Consider the following 20,801-nt stretch of genomic DNA (forward strand, 5'->3'; position numbering starts at 1 on the left):
CAACCTCAGCACTTTAGATGAGACAGTGTTAAGCTGTGGAAGAGAACTGGGACAGGCTTGTGGTTCTATTCTTGTTCTGTTCCTCATCAATTGACATTTGATGGCCCTTGAAAACATTCTGTCCCTCCAAACACCAAATTTTTATGGAAAACGCAAAAAAATGCGCTTCAAACACTATGAATCAAAATTCAACAGCTGAAAGATATTTGCACCTACCCTCCCTGCACCTGCTCAAGCTCATATTTTCAGTCGGTCTCAGCACTTCATTACACTTTACCTCTTGCCAAAAAGTGACCTAATGTCTTTTGGTGGTCCAGGGCAGGAAGAGAAAAGTGAGTCAACACTGCATGTCCTGAGTATTTGATGACCACATTTCTTTCCTAGCTGCCCTCATCTACATTGCCTGCCTAAGAAAACGTAGGATGACAGAAATGCTTTTCATGCCCAGCCAAGGGCCACTGACTCAAAGTCCTGAACAGAATGGACAATTACACTGGAATAAAAATGAATTCTCATGTCTGAACTTTCCTGCCTGAACCTTCCAGCAGGGAGATTCATAGGTTGAACCAGGTTTGGTTTGGCCCCATACTACAGAGAGAAGTAAATTGAACAAAACTTTCAAACCATGGAAACCAATGTGTGGCGTTGCCTTCACTCAAAGATAAGCTTTGTATCATAACTTCCCTGATGATTCAGACCTCTTGGATTTTCCTTGCTGATTAGATGTGCATTAGGACTTGCCTGAGGCAGCTGAAAATAGCCATATGATGTATTAATCAATTTAATTTAGCATGGCCTATTTGCATGCCATTATGACTTCCTAAAAGCTTTACCTGGTGGCAGAGAAATCTCAGGGGGAATACTGCTGTACAGAGGCAAGGAGGGCATCTCTAATTATAAGAACAACTTTCTAAATGTCATTTCCCTAACTCAGCACTCTTATGACTGGTATGGAGAGAAAGGATTTGTAATTCCCAGTAACCTTATTATGTTTCTTTCCTCATGACTTTCTACCTCAGCTACTTAGATTTTTTTTCCTAAAATGATAGATACTATGACTCCACCTTTCCTTGACATCTAAAGTGTACCACATTAAAACAATGGTAAGGATATTTTGTATCTGTCTCATTTTATTACCACTAAATGCATCATTAAGTGTAAATTGATCACAGCAGAGAGCACATTAATTGTGATCACAGTAGAGAGTCCTGATTTTCTGCTGATGCCACACTGTTTTCAGGATGAATGCAGCATTACTTCCCAAAAGAAAGTAGGTGTGAGTATCACCTACTTTCAGCAGCAAAAATGCCTTTCTTTAGAGAAGATTGTGAAGCTGCATCTACAGTCAGAGGATGCCCTGATATCGTCTCTCAACCTGACCACTCCAAGTGACACCCCAATCCAAGGTGCTGCTTTCTTCACACATCACACTAAGCAGGTCCCCAGTCAGGCTGAGGTTAAAAGGGATCATTTTCCTCCTCAGGAAAATCCATTTCTCAGGACTGAGCTGCTCATTGCTGATGTGCACATGGGACGGGCAGAGGCAACCAGGTTGTTTTTAAGAAAACTTTTCCTTAAAGGGAAAGAGCAGCAGGAGGAGATATATCCTATTTACTAATGTAAATAAGTGCAATTTGAACTCAGTCCTTTTTCTGGCTTTAGTTTAAAGCTCATACTCAGGCTAAGGCCTTGTCCAATACTGTAGTTGGCAAGAAACAATAAAAAGAGCCGGCAAGCTCTCCCCAAAGTCAACTCTAACATTTTCTGTGATCATGAACTAAGCCCTGCACTTTTATTTTCCTTTTTGCTGTGGACTCCCACTGCTCAGAGTGACATTTGTAATCAGGCAGTCCATCAGGTCTGGACTGGTAATACTCAAGAAAACCAGCAATTCCACAGTTCCCCAGACAGCAAACCCCACCACATCAATGAGTAGCACTTCCAGCTCCCCAGGAATACAGACACAGCTTCAGACCTCCTGTTTTGTCTTTTGAGAGCTGGCTTCTCTGAGCTGATGACTTTTAAACAGGAATATCAACGGGTTTGTTTGTACTGTGCTTGTGCTCACATATCCTGTCACAATTTCCTAAAATAGGGTATAAAATAGATCTTTAAGGACCTACCAAAACCTCTCCTTAAACAGCAAACAGATCTGTGTTTTCTTTCAGGGTTGGTTTCTATAAAACCACATCATGGTGGTGTCTTAATTCTCTAAATTATAGATTTATATGGTGTGTGCTATTTTTAAACATGAAAAAATTTGTCTTAGAAGAGATTTCTGCATAAATAAACTAAGCTAGCAGTAGAAACTTGGAATATTTTGTCTTATGTTTATATATATAAACAAAACAAACCTAGGGTAGAAATAAAATTTACTGTTTAGATCCAAGGCCTCTCTGAGATCAGTTTTGCCTAAACATTTGAGCAGAGGTCTGGACATTGCTGTAAACTTCCAGTTAACTGCTTGAAAGGCTGTCCCATAATTTCATGTTCTATGTGAATACTGAAATTACAGATGCTTTTTCAGTGTGTTGGGATGTATCACTTTTGTTCTCCTGAGAGAGCATAGAAAAACTCTTATTTCAGAAAACACCTTTTTCCGTTGGAAAATATTTCCAAAATGTAATTGCTGACCATCTCTAAAATTGAAAACACCTTTGCAATGTTCTTTGAAATAGATTGAGGAAAAAGTAGTAGTAATAGGTCATCTCTTCACCTTTATTGCTTCTCTCTTAAAGTTAAGAAACACTTTGAATTTAAGAATTATAGTGAACCATGAAAACTTTTTACACAAGATTGTAAATCCTTCTGCTTTATTAAAATAAACACAAGGGTCTGACTTTCTTGGCACAGGTACTTTTATTGTATCCATTACTAACAGATGTCAGCCAGTGAAATCTGAATCATTCAGAGGGAAGGGTTACCTCATTTTCAGTGGATTTTGCTAAAAAATGAGTGTTTGAAAAGCTCAGAGACTATGGCAACTGATCCTTTTATATAGAGAGAGGAAAGAAATGTATAATTTCTCTTTAACATGTCTAAGAAATCTTTGTTGAAGAAAACTTTTTTATATTTTCCAATCATAAATCGGACATCAAATTGCTTCTCTTTTTTTAAATCTTAAGCACTTAAGTCCATCCAACAAAAACATTCAAGTTTTCACAGTTTTACCTACATGATTTTTTCCCTTTGTATTCAAGAAAGAAAAGGAAGTAAGAATCCCAGCGTGTAAGTGCTTGGCAATCAGCAATACATGTTTGTCAAGAAAGTGTCTTAAAATGGATTGAACATAAACCAAAATGGATTTCTGACACTGCAGAGTTTGTCTCTTTCTTTTTAGGCTGGGGTACATTTCTAACCTGTGTGAGGAATGAACTCCTTCAGTTTGAATATCCTTCAAGCCAGGACACACCACAGATCACACATCCTATGCCTCCCATCTCAGGCACTACCAGTGCTGCAGATCAGGACCTCCCTCCTTCAGCCTTCAAAGGAAATGAGTTTGCTTCTACTGCCAGCTTTGCACAGATCTGGGAATAACCTTAAACCCAGGCTTGTCTCACAGAGAGTGTGAATACTCAGGGCTTGACAACAATGTTATTTCAAGCAATCTTCGGTTTCTCTGGTGTTTTGTTTGGATTTGGGCCGTGGTGCAGTTGACACAGTGGAGGGAAGGGATGGACAGGTGGAGCTGTGCAAACCTCTTCAGGCTCAGCAAGGTCAAGCACAAGGTCCTGCACCTGGGTCAGGGAAATCCCAAATCCAAACACAGAGTAGAAGGAAGGATTGAGGAGAAGGACTTGGGGTGTTGATGCAAGAGAAGCTCAACATAATCCAGCAGTGTGCTCTTGCAGCCCAGGAACCAAAGGTGTTCTGGGCTGCACCCAAAGCCCCGTGGGCAGCAGGTGAGGGAGAGGATTCTGCCCCTCTGCTCTGCTCTGCTCTGCTCTGCTCTGCTCTGCTCTGCTCTGGTGAGACCCCACCAGCAGTGCTGCAGGATCCCAGCTCTGCAGTCCCCCCCCTACAAAAAAGGAGACAGATCTCTTGGAATGAGTCCATACAAGTCTCAAAAAGGGTCAGAAAGCTGAAGCATCTCTATTGCGGAGGTATGCTGAGAGAGTTGGGATTGTGCCTGGAGAAGAGAAGGTTCTGGGGAAAACTTTTAGCACCTTGCAGCACCTAAAGGGGCTTGCAAGAGAGCTGGAGAGGGCCACAAGGACATGGAGTTTTTGGACAAGGAGTAATGACTATAGATTAGATATTGGGAAAAAATCTTTACTGTGAGGGTGGTGAGGCACTGGAGCACATTTCTGGGAGGAGCTATGGTTGCCTCATCCCTGGAAATGTTCAAGGCCAGGCTGGATGAGGCAACCTGGTCTGGTGAAAGGTGTCCCTGCCCATGGCAGAGGACCTGAACTAGATGACATTTAAGGTCCCCTCCAACACAAACCACTCCATGATTCTGTGCTTCTGTGATCTGCTCAGTACATTCAGAGGAGCATCATGAGCAGTACAGTTAATGGGGCCTACTTTAATGTGAGATAAAATCACCCAGAGTTACACAAAATATATTTTATTCAAAATTAGAGACCAAAATGTCTAGAACAGAGATGAAGGGGTTCCTTCCATGGGTCCCTTGTCTCTCCATGGTCATTTCAAATCCAGTCAATTCCAGACCCTGAAAAGCTGTCTCCACTAATAGGCTTCCAAGTATATCTGTGCCTTTTAATTTTTTTCAGTTTGGGTGATTTTCCCCCATAGTACTACAGATTTTTAAGGTGTTCAATGCAGAGTCCTCATCTATTTATAGTCTGCCTGTTACAGGAGAAATGGAGGGCAGAATTTCTCCTAACCTGTTGTTCAGAGATCTCTGCCTTTTCAAACACCAGGAAAGAAATAGGCTGTAAATTACCTACTGCATAGTGGCCAGAAAGAACATGCAGTTGTATAATCAGCCACAATAGGACTCCAAGAAGGTATCAGACTGCATCTAACTTTTATTGAAACACCAAAGTCATCTAAAGCCTCATATTGTCAGGGGTATCTTTCAGACCAAATTCTGTTTGCTACACCCTGTAAAAATTAAGCTAGTCATTATAACCTTAATCTGCTGTCTGAATGGCAAAATTGAAAAGCACTCAAGCATTAAACTGCTCTTCTTAAAGGAAAAGTAATAAAGCAATATGGGTAATATATAAATAGATTTAAAGGTTGCTGTGAGCAGGATAGCTGGGCTGAGCATTTCAGTGAAAATTGTAAAGTATTATGGCACTCAGTAAAGTTGCATATGTTCAGTATGCTGCTTTTGTCACTGACTGGTTTGCAACTATTATTGGCTTTGTGGAGAATCCAACAATTTTTTTTTTTTTTTAATTTAAGAAAGTTAAGTTTGTCAGTGTGAAGTGCTGCTTCAAAACCTATTAAGCCCTCCTTAAAACACATATTCTGCTTTAATGGAAAGTTAGTTAATGCCAAGTGATAAACATTTATTTGGTTGCTTATTAGCTAAAGATCTTTATCAGGTTAACTCTATTCTAATTGGTTCTATTAATGAAGTGACCTTGGCTTCAGGGCTCATAAATAGTCAGTGTACATACTGAGAAATTAAATAAGCATACATTCATTTGTCCATATATCAGTCTATGAAATCTGACACAGTACACCGACAAATATTAAACTCTGTATTGCACCACTATATCTAAAAACCAAAATCTCCAAGTATTTTCATGATGCTTGATAAGATGTACAACATTGGTGTGACACCTTGACTTTCAGTATTCAGGCTTCATCATAAGACCAGTTATGAATTGTAGTGAGACTTTATTATACCAAGTGATGCTCAAATTCTTAAAATGAGACAGTCTGAATGTAGCTATGGGCCTGGCCACAGACTTGGCTGTGGAGCATTTACTCAGCTGAAGTCCACCTTATCCCCATTGGGACTTCCTGAACTTCAGGCAGTTATATCAGTTTACCAAAGGTACTTGCAGGATGAATTAGCTGTGCATATCAATTTTTGAGATGACTGTTTGGGGTCTAAATCACCAAGAGATTAAGACATCCTTATTCTGCAAAGAGTTCTTCAGCATATATGTGATCAACATTGAAGTACTTTTCTGAATAGTGAGGAAATAGGAAAAAAAGGGATTGGAATCTGGCTGTTATCATTTTTCTCAATGGTAAAGATTGGTAAACATTTGCATTTAAAAACTATGGCTATGTTTTATGCCCCAAACTTTGCTGTAGAGAAAGATGCTGCAGATGAGGAAAATGGGTTGTTATAAACTGGCTAACTGAGACCATAAAGAGATTACAATACATGTCAGGTTCTAACTCATCTCTTCTCACATTCAATGACCACAAAAGATTCTTGAGCTCAGAAACAAAAACCAAAAGAAACAAAAAGACGCTTGCCATTATTGGACAGTTTTCCAGCACAACTTTCTGGCTTGGTAAATAGCATGACTCACTCTTGAATTCTGAGTATGACCTGAGAGAAACACAGTGTTATACCTCTGTAGCCGAACCTTTTGCCTGCAAAGACAGATTAACTGACCGTGTGCTTGTTCCTGCCATGTTGCAAATCCCTTGTTACTTAAAAATTTAAAAAAAAAAATCCCCCAAAACTCTCTCCTCTTGTTACCCACATTTTTCTTTCAAGGGAGGAGAGAAACCACTTTCTTCCCATGTTTAAATTATGTTTAAATTTTTTTCACAGCTCTGGCTGCTCAGTCTTTCTGTAAGCAATGTAAACTAAGTGAATGCTTTTGCAGATGTGAGTTTCACTGGTGAAATCTGCAGGAGAAATCCGATGTGGCTGAACTTAACTGAAAGATCCAGATTGTGGATCTTACTGCGTCCAGTTCTGGGCTCCTCAGTGCAAGAGAGATGTGGAGCTCCTGGAGCAGGTCCAAAGATGATGAAGGAACAGGAACTTCTCTTTTATGAGGAAAGTCTGAGGGAGCTGGGCCTCTTCAACTTTGAAAAGAGATGACAGAAAGGGAACCTTATCCATGACTGACCTACCTCAGTATCTGTAGGGAGATGTCAGACCAGGCTCTGCCATTAGTCCTGATCAACAGGACAAGAGGCAATGGGCAGGAGCTGATGCACAGAAAGTTCCACCTGAATATGAGAAGGAACTTTTTTACTGTGACAGTGACCATACACAGGAGCACATTGCCCAGGGAAAGTGTAGAGTCTCTCCCTCACTGAGATATTCAGGAGCTCTCTGGACACAATTCTACGCCATGTTCTCTGGGATGACCCTACCTGAGCAGGGAGGTTGGACCAGATGGACTCTGTGGTAACCTTCCAACCTGACCCATTCTGTAATTCTGTGACTGTTTTCCTTTTTCTTCTTAGTTTTGATTGTGTTTGCACCTTCCCAATATGCTCTATGCTGAAACAAACCTAGAAATTTCTGTGAAGTCCTGTCACTTTCCACACTTTACCTCCTAACACATCTCACCATGTGCAGTAATGGCTAAAGCTGTTTATGTGAAACCCAGACCAGGTCTGCTCTAACAAAACCTGTTATTCTGGGTCAGCACTTCTGAGCTTGAAGCTGATTCCCAACTAAAGCAAAGCCGCATGTAATTTGTTTCTTTAAAAATAACAATGTTTTTATCTTTATATTAACCGCAGTCTTTGCCCCTCATTATCTGGAATTTATGTTAATTTTAGCCTGATTAAGCAACAATCATTTACCATTCACTATCATAAAGTTCAGTTCATCCCATGGAGGGTGGAATGACCAGGCACTGCAATTAAGCAGAGTTCACTGCAAAATATTCAAAATTAATGGTGACAAAAGAGGGTAATTTCACATGTGAGCTTACATTTCCCAAAGTGTAGCTGAAAAACACATCTTTTTTTTTTTTTTTTTTTTTTGAGACAGACATTGCAGCTTCCTTCATCCGAGTTCCATAATGCTCTGGCATTATTATCTGTGAGACAATAGTCACTGAGGTGACATTCTGCTGCAGATGTGCTGTCTCCTAAATCTCTTAGAAAAGGTTTTGTGTTCTTTTTTGAAAGGGAAAGGGGATATCAAGGCTTAGCAGAGTCCTTAAAGAAGTCTGACAAGAAAGTGGGTGGTGGATGAGATAACAGGACTGCAGGCTGATATATGCAGAGAAAAATGGGATGGAGTCACAAAGTATTTCTGAAAAACTTTCTTTATATTTAAATACCTTTGCATATTTGTTTTTCTGAATTCAGCTCCAGCTGCAACCATTTTAAGAGACTAAAATGACAAAAAGGTCCAGCATGATGCTAATACTAGATGCCAGTATGTGTTTCATAAATGCATAAAAATATACAAAAAACACTGTGACAGTCCAGCTCCCTACAGTCCTACTGAATTCTAGACATATGACAGAGCACCTTTTCAGAATTAGCATATAATTTAAGCAGTTCTAGTGAAACTTGGAAGACAAGAAGTGGGAATGTAATAAAATGTTGTTCCCACCCTCATGTTGAATATAGAATTACAGAAGAAAATTTTGGAAGGGATATCCTAGGTCATCTCTCTGGTCTTCCTCAAATCCAGGTCAGCTTCAAATGTTATAAAAGGTTTCTGAGGGGTTTTTCCACTTGAGTTTCAAATAACTCCAAGGATGGAGATCCTACAGCCTCCCTGGGCCCTGTTCCACTGTTTGTATTTCCTGTCCTACAATTGTGCCAGTTATCCATTTATCATTTGTGTTCACCTTTTGTTCACCTCACTCAGAAGTTCTATCTGCTTACAGCCATCCTTTAGACAGAGGATACCAGGTACCTCCTCAGCCTTTTCTCCAGGATAATCTCTGCTACATTATGTGTTGCATCCCCTTAAACAAATTGGCTTCTCTCTGCTAGACCCTCCTATGTTTCTCAGACTCTCTTCTGTACTGAGGTCCCAATATGGCATTAATTTTACCAGAGGGGTCCTCCTATTAACCTGAATTCCTTGGGTTTTTTTTCTTTAAAATGGCCCCTGAGCACAGGAAGTCAGCACCAAGATCATTATCAAGAATCTTTCAATGAGAAGATTTGACTGAGAAACAAGATAGTGCCATATATATAAGATTTATAAGATAAATCTCAATTAAATCAGTGAGAACTGAATCAGAGCCATGTGTCACTATTCCAGTGTTATGGCAGACAGAGACAAAACAAGAAATAAGACAATATTCTCCACAACTTCCCTGCTGCTAATGACCTCTCAAACTCAAAACCCAATAAAATCACTTATTGTTTCATCAGACCTGTCTGAAGTCCTTGAGGGCTGAGTGCAATATCAGGTCTAGCAAAGGTGGCAGAGAGCTCATCCACAATTTTCAAAAATGCTCCAAAAGAGAAAATACAGGACTTTACTGCTTCATGACTGAATGTCCAGGCATCAGCTTTCTCACAGGTTATTGCAAAGGTGCAGATGCATTCTCTTTACTCATTTCACACAGGCTTTAGCAATTCTGGACATGAGACACCCTGGGAATTACTCAGTGCCAGGGAGCAAGACCATCTGGCAGGAGAGTACGTGCCTAGGACAGGGCAAGAGCCAGCAGCATGGTTTCCATTCCCCCCAGGAGTGAGGGACAGTAACCTTTGGATACTGCAGTTCAGGGGAAACCACTTTGCCTGCTGGCTGTGGTTGCACCCTCAGCAGTGTCTCCCTGTTGTATGAACACCCACAGGACAGAGATGCCTGTGCTGGAGCAGATTTGGCAAATATCCAGGGCAAGAACTCACCCCTGAACCATCAGATATCTGTGCCAGAGGCTGAGAGGGTATTTGTTGCCAAATCCATCCTGGTTCCTTTTTTACTGAGAGAACATAATCCATGTTAATATGGACCTCTACTCAGCTATCAGTAATTTAGTGACAGACCTTTCCCTCACAAGTTTCCCATCATCTGTCCTTGAGTGATGGCAAACCTTGGGTGTGGGGAGTCTTCACCTCTTTTTAGCATCAGGAGCAGCTTTGTGTGTCCACCTGCATCAAAAAGCACCAGGGAGCTGCTGTGCTGATTTGGGATCCACCAGTTTTGGGGCGCTGAGCCCCCCTGTGCCTGCTGGAGAGGGGCAGTGGCCATGAAAAGGATGTCAGGAGTAGTTGGATTCTGACCTGGTAGATTCTTCAGTGGACTTAAGTTCATAACTTATAAATTTACTATTCCTGAAGTGGGAGGCAGTGGAAACTTGGTGTTCTGCTCTCCTTCAGGCTGTGGATGTGTTAACATTTGAATGTGGGTTGTTTTGAAACCAAAACCAATTCTATATGGGAAATCTTTGTTTCTCTGTCGCTTTCTCTTTCAACTGACAGTAGAGCAAGACATCTCATTAGAGTGTTCCTGGATGAGGAAGAATAGCCAGGGAATTTCACAGTGAAATTCTAACTAATTTTAAGGGGACAATATAATACAAATGTTGTTTTAATTGCATCATCAAACTATGACTTTTTCATTCTATTTTATGACAAAACTGAAAAGATGGCACTTCTAGGGCTAAAGCAAGAGTTGGATTCTCCTGCAATAGGAGCTCCTAATGACTTTGCATAAAGTAGCATAAGAAGGGACTGCTTTACCTCTCCCATTCAACACTTCACTCCTCTGGCGCCCACTGTGCAGTGGTCCTAGGCCAAGATGAAGGATGCACAACTTGTATCCCTGCAGAAATTGATTATTTTTCCAGCAACAAAGGCACATTAAAAAAAAAAAGAAAGAAAGAAATGTTGTAGAAATGCTTACATACAAGATTGTGATGCTTCTTTTTCCTAAAGATATTTTCTTTACCTAAAGCTTCCATGGATTTGAACTTGTTTCCAAATTGCATACAATAGGAATGCATTGAAATTTTTAAAAATTAGTAAGGTGCTTATCAGTTTAAAGCATGGGAAATTTTCAGTTTCCAGATTTTCCAAGACTTTTGCTGTGATCTCACCCTCTCTCTGCCTCAACCCTGTAAAATAATTTTACTGCCTTTATTATCGAGTCTCCTTTCTATTTAGGTCTGCAGAGCAGATGTTGCTCTCTCTTTTTACAATACCCTGGAAAACAATACCCTGAGCTCAGCTCATCCCATTAAATACATCACAATGACCATTTTTCATCCAGTCATTAATACACAGCATTTTCTTTCCTCCTTATTAACTGGCTGTCTTTCATTCTGAGCTAAGAACCTTTTTCTTCATCTTTCTTTTGCAACAGCTTGCAGATTAAGTGATTTGATTTTTTTTTCCAAGATGGAAAAGCAAAGTTGTTACCATACCTCAGCAAGGCTCCCTTTAAGAACTTAATGCAAATAAACCAGAAAGACAAATGTAAATGTTGTTCCAATTTCGTGGGATCCAGGATGTCTCTGTGGGTACATTATAGGTTGCATTGGAGGTGGTAATATTGAGGAGGTAGCTAGGAATAGCCTTCAGCATTAAAAATTTAAGCCTGCAACTCATTCACAGCTGTGGCTATGCATGCACTGGGAGAGTAATGGCACATCTGAAAACAGAATCAGTATATGTCTGCCAAACTTGTCCCAAGGAAGAGGAAATTAACCCCTGTGTTCCAGCAAGTGTTGAGAGTTTGCTGTGAAATTTGTCAGAGCTGTCTGAGGGCAAAGGAAGAGAGAGCAGAGGCTGGTGGAGGAACAGGAGTAACAACCACTCAGTGCTGCGCAGCAGGGCTGAGAATGAGAGCAAGACCTGTCTGAAGGTCAAACAGCTCCTGTAGCTGTGGGTGACAGCGAGCTTGTGCACTGTGGGTGCCAGTCTACTGCAGGCCTTCCAGGGTTAAACCAAAAATGAAATAATACAATAGAAGTTTGTATCTTGGGTAATTGTGAGACAAAATCTCATTTTACAAGGAGAAAATTTCAGGGGAAATCATCTTCCCTGCTTTAAAATTAGGTATTGAAACTCATCACTTGGAGGACCAGCCACATTAATTCAAACAAGTGACTTCTTGTTCTGTGCTTTGCTAGGTGACTCTATTCTTGGGAATGCAATGCTGCTCCTGATCTTATTCATAACTATCCATTGCTTCATGCCTTTTTCCACCATGGATGCCATTTAGTCTTGATGACCTTTTAATTTGGTTTAGTTTATATTGTAGAGAAGGTCATAGCCTGCAGGTCATATCCTACTATTATATTCTGTAATTTTCGGGTGAACTTTTGTCTTTCCAGAAGAATTTCAGAGTTAACATGTCTATGTTTGTAGCCCGTATTTGGCTTACTTCTTAATGGGCAAGGGTCACCAACCATTCCTTGAAAAGACAAAAGAGGCTCAGCAACTTCTTTGGTCAGATCAGATGCATCTGTTTCTGCAATTGAGATGTGGATCAGCTCCAGATTTGATGTTCAGGGAGGGGCAAACAGCACAGACTCATCTCTGCCTCTTGTCAAGATGACAGCCATTGCTAGGGACCAATATAATTAAGAAGGTTACCTGAAGGATTCTGCAGTCTCCAGAATACAAACCCTTCAAGGCATGTGTCAACAGCCTGTTATGCTGCCAGGAAACCCTGCTGGGTGGGATTCTGTGAAATACCTGACATGCTGACAGAATTGGACACCAGTGGTGCTGCGCCCCCTGAAAGGCAGAGAGAAGCTGCACCTGTGCTCTTGGTAGCTGATGAGGCAGTGAGTTACTCATTTGGGGAAGAAGACCCCATCACTAAGAAGGGATGGAGGAAAAGGGCTGTGCCTTTATTTGGGTGTGAGGGAGATGGACTGAGCCTGGCTCCAAATTCTGCATGTCAAACTGACTTTTGTTACCGGGTATCCTAAGACTCATCTGTCTCTGAAATCTCCTTAAAGAAGATGTTTTCATCTATGGCTTTGCCTTCTCCTGGGCTATATTTACACACACATTTGGGCTGGAGAAAGCTGCACTACTGATGAGCTTGTTTGCTGCGGTGCTTTGTGTTTTTTCATTAAGGATATTGTAAAGTCTGGCTCTCAATGGAGCTCTCAGATGAGATGCCCTCATATTGTTGCTGTTACTCTTTTGTCTGTGGATCCCAATTGTGTATTGCAGCTGATGTGAACATTTCAATAAAATTTCAGCTCAGACAGGCAAAAGCACTGAGCTAACAATTTTGTCATGAGCTGAATGCACTCACTGTGGTTAAGAAATCACTTCTCAGAGGCAATAAACCACAGCCAGAGGAGGTGGCAGGAAGTGTTCAAACATCTGAATGCACACAGGGAAGAGCCCTGGCCTACAGGGTCCTGCCTCCAGAAACTACCTGAAATACCATACAGACAGAAATTCCAGTCTTTGGTTACATTTGCAAAATCAATGGGATGGCAAAACTATAAAAACAAAGAGTCAAACAGCCCTATGGACTTCCTGCCTTGTGCTCAGCTCCAAAGAAAATGTAGGCAGCAGATGAACCCAGTTCAGGGAATATCTGGACTGCCAGAGCACTGGTACCTGCCCAAAACATTATTTCATTTTAGTGCTGCAAATCAGAAATATTTCTGTCAGAATCAGCAAATCAAGCTGATAATGAAAATAAGGGGTTAGCCAAACTTCATGGCTGAATTTGTTGCAAGTGGTAGGTGGACACAGAAGGTGAAGAAAAAATAACTGAAGCACTGTTACCAAGAGCTCAGACTGCAATGAGGATGTGTCTACATGTTCTCTGTGTCTATTTCTTACCGTGATACAACAGCAGTGGGTGACATTTTGCATCTTGTGCTAAAGGTTTTCTTAAAAACCCTCTCTTGTGATATGTCCAGGGCAGCCAGCTCCCCTTCAATTCAGCCTGAAGCTTTACATCCCTAAAAACACAAAAATTTGAGACTTTGCTTTGTACTTTCCCAGTTCAGTCCTTGCAGTGCTCTATATTTTAGTGTTCTTATTGTTCACAGATGATTCATCTCCAAAAAAAATTAAAGATTTAGGCTGTTTCACAAGGCTGCTAGTTGACCAGGATATTTATTCAGCTTTTTTTTTTTACTTTTTTGTGGCTGCCATGCCATGTGCAGTAAAAAGTACCCCACAGCCACTGCAGAGAGGCTCTGTCCCTGCCTCTCCACAGCAAACACCTCTCTACCCATTCTGGGAGCAGTCCAAGAGCTGTTTGCAGGTAACAAAGCCACAAACACTGCCAAGTAATCTCCAACTCACATTCAGACTACAAGGATCACCCTGTCCACCCTGTAGGAGAGGGGAGTTCAGACCCCAAGGAAAGTGGAAGCAGCTTCAAGAGAAGTTTCTCTTCCTTGGGCTTTCAGATCCCTCAGCTCAGGTCTTGAATTGCAGACTTTTGCTTGAAGCCAGATACCCAATTCCTACCTATAAAACTTGGGGGATAGAAAACACATTTTTGAGTCCATGTTGGCTCAGGGATCTAGCTATGATTCTGGATTAAAATGAATCCTCAGCTAAAGATTAATAAAATACTTGATTCCAGCTGTCATTGGACTGCTTGGCTGCTGGGGTGGGAATTCAAGGGAATTTGAATTTTGGACAAGGGAATTGAGCCTCAGCACTCTTTCTGAGAAGTGATACACTGCCAAGTCAGTTGAGAGTGTGAGCAGCTGAGGATCTTCACATTATAAAAATGGCACAGCCCACCCCAGAGTAAAACTGACTGAAAAAGGAAGGACAGAATCAATATTTGTGATCAAAAAGTGAGAAATTGTCTATACCTCAGTAAGAGGAGAATGAATATCTCAGACCTTAACATGTGATACAAGCCTGAAGGAGGTTTAAAGGATTTCACGTTCACAACCCCACAAAAATCTTTGAAAAATGTTATATATACTTCCAAAGAAACCTTACAACTTTTGCAGGGGAGGCCATATACAGGTATTTGGTGCACATTTTGAACTTCCAAAGTTTACAAAAAGTGGTGAGGAGGCTCTCTGCCTTCACAGGCCTGAATGCTAACTCACAGGTACATCCTGTGCCCTGAGTAAAAATGCTGGCCTGTTTTTTAAGTGCTTAAGATTTTAAGTGTTTAAGTGTTTAAGATTTTACCTACAAATGTAGGTATTTTAATATGTATGCGTAAATTCAAATGAAGGGAGATATGAAAGGTTGCTAAAGCTCTTCAGCCAGTTACTGTAACAAAGTGCCAGAGAATGACTTTCGCTCCAGTTCAGCTATTTTTGTATTTAGAGCACTGCAGCTCAAAGAAAAATTGGACTGAAATTAGCTCTTTTTGACATGGTAAAGTGTCCTGGATCCATTTGCCCAAAACTTTACCATGTGAGAGCACTTCTGATCTTTTCTACCAAGCCTTACATGATCATGGCTTTGATTTCAGTGCAGACACTTCTGACTTTGAAGAAAATGACACCAGGATTATATCCATGATGTTACCCAGGAGAGGAACAACCCATGTGGCAGGAATGGTGCATTCTTGCTTCACAAAGACTCATCCCTCCTCCAGCCTGTGCTTTGACATTGCTTTGTTTGATCACTTCTCTGGTTAACATTACTTTGCTTTCTTCCTTAAAACTGCCTGTATTTCCACAGTGGATCCCTCAGCTTGGATGTCATGAAAAGACATTTCCTAGAGGAAAGCTGCAGCTGGAGTCCCACAAGTGACAGCTGCAGCATTTGTTCCTTAGTGTGTGACATTTTTAAACAAGTTTAAAAAAAACCCAAACCAAAGCACAAGACTTTGCCTTGAAGGGAAAAATTTCTCAAGTGCACAGTGGGTAAATTATTTTATTCATCAAGGGACACTGTCCTGCTTCCATGGGTTTAGCTCAGGCACTGCACTGGATTTTTTATGGCCCCTGATCAAGACTCTTCCTCATAAAGGGCACCATTATTAAAGTGTTCATGGCTCTGCACAACATCAGAGTGAGGTAAAGATCCTTCTTGATGATCTAAGGACCCATATGTCCTTTCCTTGCATATTCAGAAATGCTTTTGACTCACGCAAATTTCCCAGGGTGCACAGAATTTGACTGATTTTTCCCCTGATGATTGCTGGGGGTCACATTCCCAGGTCAGCTGACAGTCCAATCTGAAGTCTGCCCTTTCATCAGCTGCAAGAGCCTTTCCACTGCATGGCCAAAAGCTTTTCAACAAAAAAAGGTTTTTTGTTGAAATGTTTTTTTTTTTTTAATTTGTCACAAATGCTGTAGCCATTTGAAACCCACTGTCTATAATGTGGGTGCATCCTTTTGTTCAAGATAGAGAAGGAGAAACACAAAATCCATGGCAAAATTGAGAGGGTGGAAGATAAATCATATATTGTTTGCTTGAGTTTAAAAACCCAAGAAAGAAAGGGGAAGATTATACTCAGCATCACTTATAGTGCATCAAAATTATATTGGAGGCATATTTTTCACATTAATACAGATTTAAAACAAAATCAATCATCTTCTTCAAATTGAAAAGGCTATTTCTTTTCAACAAGCTTATTTATTAATTATTTTTGTGTGTTTTCTGCTGTACTATACTTGTGAAATTGCTTTGTGAAATTGGTATTTTACTTTGGAACATCCCTCAGGAAATGAGATAGATCAGTGAACTTCTAGCATTTTACTAATGAAAGAAATTAAGTAAAAATAAAATGTAGATAAAACAAAACAGTTTATACAGAATGATCAGTGTCATATGGTCTCAAAACTCTACTAAATGAAGATTACAGCTTTACAAACAACTGATTAAATGCTACAACAGCAGTTAATGTGGTTCTTTCCTAAGGCCCATAATGGTGACAGTAAGGTATTTATCATATTACAGCAATATTGCACCCCCTCTTTCTAGTAGAACTGTGACAGACATATCAGAATAGATGTTCACTGACACCAAAAGCAGGACAGGGAAAGAACTGGAGAGGAGAAGGGATTTGTCCAGCAGGTAAGTGGAAAATCCAGTCTTCTGGAAACTGCTGTAGGTGATGGTAACAGAGTCCTAAGAAATTTAGCACTCTGGTGAGAAAAGTAGCAATATCACAGTTTTATAGCTGGTAGTTCTGAGGCTGAAACATCAATGTCAATTTATATATGCTTGGAAAGGGAAATATAATGTATAATGTAAGTTACAGGATCTTTTCAGGTCTACTGATGTTTGCTTGGTTTTGAGAGGAATCTGATAGACTTTGAGGATTAGAGGGAAAATAAATTAGATATTTATTTAAAACTTAGCTTTAGAGTTGTTATGAGGCTGGCATATTTTCATGTAATATATAGAAAGTGTTTTAAATATTGTTTTAATATTCAAGAAACACCATCTCTTAGAAATACATTCAGCTTTGAAAGAAAAGGACTATTAAATTTGGTATGAGATTGAAGTAGAGGCATCCTTGATTGTTATAAAAGCTCCATAATGATAATTTCTGGAGAGGGAGAAATGATATCCCATGGTCACCTTGCCTGAATTTCTCAGAGTCCTAGAAATAAAATCAGATTTTTTTTTCCATCAGTCCTTGAGTTTATAATGAGGCATCCAGAGATGGAAATTGTCCCACCTAAATATCCTCCCAATTCCTATGTCTTACTCCAAAGGATATGGTTCTGGCGCGTGTCAATAACAAGTAATCAGGGTAAATGGCCAGGGCTCAGGGCCAGGATTGCAGTTTCCTTGTCCCACACCAGAAACAGGGAAAATTAATGAAATGTCTCTAAGGGGAGCCAGCTAAGGAAGAAATGGCTCAGCTGACATGGAGTGAAGCTAAGGAAAGCCTTCCTATGGATTTGCTGAAGAGCTTGCCAGCCTCAGATTGCTGTGAGATATACTTGGGACATTGTTTCACAGGTTTCCCTTGTAAATTGTCTACTGACTGCCCCTCCAGAATGAAATAGGTGGGATTAATTCCTGCCAATAGGCAATAGAACTTTGTGGCTTCACTTGCTGTTGTAAATTGAACAGGACCAGGACAGTTCTCCAGAGCTGAGGCAGTGTTGTGAGGAAAGGTGAACATCTGAAATTCTCATGTTCCCCAGGAACAGACTGGCTCATTGGAAACACATGTAGAATTCCTCCTGGGAATGGTACCTAGCTTGTGCCTGGCCAGGAATTTGCTGGGAGAGTGAGAGCACTGGAAGGGTGATCCACCTTTAAAAGTTGGGTGAGATCTGTGGTTCTTCATCCTGGAAAGCATCTGAGGCAAATATTGGCTGGAAAGTTCTCAGCCTGAGCTCTCTGTGCTCCACAGAGGACAAGAAATCATCACTGCTGCCCAGCACTGACTGGTCAAGGGCAGGAGGAACATTTATTCCATAGCAGAGATCATTGACTGCCTCATGCCTCCAATGTACTGTGGCATCTTGTGACTCCCACTTTGTGAAGAAATGGGATCCTCTGAGACAGGTTCATTCCATTTTGACAAGGAAAACACATTGCACAATCAGTATCACAGTCCCTCTGCTTGTCATGCTGACTTTTCACACTCTCCAGTTCCTGTCTGCCCTGAAAAGTGCTGCAGGTGTCTCCTCACAGGTGTCTGTGACAGTGACAGATGAGAAGCTTCTTCACTGTTTTGATATGAAATGAGCCTTGCATATGCCTCCTGTTAAACATGAACCTAAACAGCAGGATTAACAACAGTAGCAATGGAAACACTCATCTGTGTATGATTTTATTTCAGTCATGATCCTGTTAGTGTTGAAATAAATCAGATGCGTCTGCTAAGTCCAGATGAAATTCAGGCAACTTGTTTAGTAGCATAAGTAATGATATTTGAGGCCTGTTTTTGAGGCTGTCTCTGAGGAAACTCTAAGCACAGACAATGGGGAGTAGGTAAAACTTAGGTGCATAAATCTGTACCTCTTCCTCTCAAGACTACTTTACTCTTTGTTTTTCCTGTTCAGATACCTCTGTTGTATTTCTGTGTTTCTTTCTGTGCAGGACTGACCAGATCCACAGACTACACAGCATTCAGTCTACCTGCCCTGAGGCATCTGGGAAGATGCTTCCCCTGAAAGTCTAACTTACAATTTCACATGGATTTAGCTGCAGCATCCTGTTTCTCAAGTAGGCATATGGATCTGCCTAGAAATTAGTAAAAGGAAAAGAGGTAATTCCATATGTTAGGGACATAAGAGAAAATATATAAACAGTTTTAGGTGGCAGGGAAGTCCTTCACAGTGAGAGTCCTAGATTTTATGATGCAAGGAAACTCTTGACATATTCCTTTCTCTAAAGTATTTTCCATGTAGTTCTAGAACCATAGACTTACACAAGTCAGGCAGGGACATTGGAATGCCATCTAGTTCATTCTTTGCTCAAAGCAGTGTCAACTTCAGGGTTAGTTCAGGTTGCTCAGGGCATTGTCCAGTTGAGTTTGCATTATTTCCAAATACAATGATATCATGAGTTCTTCGTTGTTGGTTTATTTTCCCCTACAAAAGAGAACAGCTTCAACAGGAGGAATGGAAATCTCTCTTCTCCCCACACCCAAACAGGTAGATTATATTCTTGGAGGTGTCTTTGAATCCTCCTATGCAGCTGTGAAACTGAGACCAACACTGCCATATGGTGTGCTCAGGGATGTCACCAAAATTGCATTAGAGACTTTCTATTGGGAAATCATAACTTTTAGAGGTATTGATTTGGTGAAGGACTGCAGCCATTTAGCAGAGAGTGAATACAGCTTGAATAAGCATTCACATCTGGAGGAGAGAGAAGAGTTAACTACTGTGTGCCCTTTTCCCGAGCATTTTGCTCTCCATTGAGATGTCCTGGGTTGATACAACAGTTTCTTCCCACAGGATGCTATGTGGAGGGACCAGGCACCTGCCCCAGGTTCTGGATTGCAATCTAGTAGGCAAATCCTGGAAGGAGGAATGTCTCTGATTTAGTTTTATAGTCTGCATCCCTTTGGACCTAATCCTAAGAGATTAACTCACTGTGCTGTGAATTGATTGCAGAGCTAGGGATAAAATGCAGAGGCTCTGTCTTTTCAGTGCCGAGCACTGAACCATTACTCGTCTGAGTCAGGCAATGAACTAGCTGGAAAAGCTTTCAAATATATGAGCAATATGATTAATAGACCTAAAGCTCCAGACTGGAGCCAGATGGAGAACATACACACTACTGCTTTTTCTGTTTGCATATGTGCAGGTGCTGCTCTCAAGGCAATTGTCAGCTGCCTGTGTTCAGGGAGCTGACAGATCCACTGCAGCGCTGCTTGGCTAAGTGTGCAAACATGAAGGGGAGATTAACCAAAATAGCCCTTTAACAACCCCATCAGTGGAGCGATCATACTGAATGTCAGCAGAGACCGGGCAGGGTTAAATATGTATGCAAAGAGAATTTTTATTGCATCCTTTGCCAGTGCTTCCATTCACAAAAAATAAATTTGGGTGCACCCTGTGCTGCCCAATTACACATTTCTGTCACTGATCTGACTCCCTATCAGACACCACACATGAATTCCTGGCAGCTGATTAACTGCTAGTGCCAACCTCCTCACAATCTACTGCATAATGGTTTGATTTACCGTGTTTCTAAACCTGTATCTCCTCTGCTTTGTCAAGCCTGTCCTGGCAAATTCTGCACCACTTTGAGGGGTATTGGGATACTGTAACACCTGTGGTGAGTTGACCTTGGCTGAACACCAGGCAGCCACCAAAGACACTCTGTCACATCCCTCCTCAGCTGGACAGGGGACAGAAAACACAGTGAGAAAGCTCATGAGTCAAAATAGGGGTAGGGAGAGATCACTCTCCAGTTACCATCAGGAACAAAACAGACTTGGCTCAGGAAATTAGTTTAATTTATTACCAATCAAATCAGAGCAGGGTAATGAGAAATAAAACCAAATCTTAAAACATCTTTCCCCCTCACCACCTCTTCTTCCTGGGTTTTCTGCCATCTCCCCTCAGCAATGCAGTAAAATGGGGAGC

This window comes from Camarhynchus parvulus, chromosome 2 (assembly GCF_901933205.1).
Source record: "Camarhynchus parvulus chromosome 2, STF_HiC, whole genome shotgun sequence".
NCBI classification, from domain to species: Eukaryota; Metazoa; Chordata; class Aves; order Passeriformes; family Thraupidae; genus Camarhynchus; species Camarhynchus parvulus.